Source organism: Equus quagga, chromosome 11 (assembly GCF_021613505.1).
Source record: "Equus quagga isolate Etosha38 chromosome 11, UCLA_HA_Equagga_1.0, whole genome shotgun sequence".
NCBI classification, from domain to species: domain Eukaryota; kingdom Metazoa; phylum Chordata; class Mammalia; order Perissodactyla; family Equidae; genus Equus; species Equus quagga.
This window is the reverse complement of record NC_060277.1, coordinates 6,025,101-6,026,731: the sequence shown is the minus strand read 5'-3', so window position 1 is coordinate 6,026,731 and position 1,631 is coordinate 6,025,101.

Genomic DNA, 1,631 nt, shown 5'->3' with positions numbered 1-1,631 from the left:
AGATTTCTGGAGAAAAATAAGCACATTTTCCCACTCCCAGTTAAAGCTTTGTGTTCTGAAAGCCGACTCTGCTGCTGACAATGGTTTAATCGTGCTCAGTGGCGGGGGAGCACTACTTTTGTTTCCCAACGTGGGCAAATATTTTAGTTACCTGAGTTCATATGTATCGTTAATGGCAACATCACTTAATGTGCACAATGTTCAGTTGTTTATGATTTTCTTCAACCTGCTATGAAACATACTATAAAACAACAATATGAAGTTATTTATTCTTTGAAATAATTTCTATTTGTTTTTGTTTTTGAGAGGGGCAGTCTATTCAAGGCCAGTCTTATTATTTAATTCTCTATTTTGAAAAGTCCAGGGACTAGGGCTTATGTAGAGCTCAAACTAAATTGTTTGAGCACAACTTCCACAACTGCAGTCTCATAAAAATTACAATAAACTTCCCTCCTTAACATTTTCCTAATTTTAACTATTGAATACAGGCATTTCGTTTTCCTTACATTATGGAAAATGCATCTATGACTACATTAATGTATTGGACATTTCTTCAAGTAAAATTCACTAAACGTGAAGTTCTCGAGTAAAATGATAAAGACGTGTGGTAGAGAACATCAACTCACATATTCTGGATGTCTGTGGGGCTGACTCAGTCAGCAGTCGATATTCTTGGTTCTCCCATTTTGCAACATATGTATGTGCCCTTTATGCCAAGTGAAGAAACCTGGTCATTCAGAACTGTTGCTATGATGTGTTTTTGAAAGAATCTAAACCAATGTTTTTAGCTTTCCAACGTCTGCCGCCAGGAGAGTGAAATAAATGGTGAGATGTGCCTCTATCGCAAATATCTTCCTATTTCTTGGTTCACTTCTTATTTTGTTGGGCGGATACCACTCGGGAGCTTCCTGAGACAGGAAGAAGGGAAGATACATATTTGAGACTTTGTGTATCTCAAAAGATTCTTATTTAATATATGCTTAATCGATGGTTTAGCTTTAGAATTTTAGAAAGAATTTTTCTTCAGAATTAATGGTTATTAATAGGACATTAGACTACCTGGACTGATGGATACTCTAGTGTTTCATATGTTCCTTACTTTTTTCCATGTCTTGTCTTTAATTCCACTTTTTCAGAGATATTGGCAACTCGATGTTATACATCTTACTGATTGTTTTACCTCTCCTGTTATATTTTTAAATCCCAAGAGCTCTTTCTGTCTTCTCTTCCCTTTTCTATTGCTTTCTGTTCTTTACGGATGCCATATGTACTCTTATCTCTCTGAGGAGCGAGTTTTCTTCTGCTCTCTGCATTGTCTCTCTTTCTTCTTGGTTCTCCCCCTGCCCTGAAAATGTCTGGTGGTCCTTGGCAGCTGGCTCATATTTTAAGGGTGAGGAACATGGCTGGGGCTTGCCAGCTGATAGGCTTCACTGTAGGTTGATCAGGACGAGAGCCCGCCATTTTGTTGGGGATTCCCAGTTGTAAGTATCTAATCTTCTTTTCAGGCTGATTTGTTTTCCAAAGAAAGGAAACTTCTAATCTGACCCAGCATATAAGATTGGCAGGCTACATGGGGGCAATGAGACTGGGGGAAATCTTACCATTCGGCATATAGATTTTTATTTAATCTC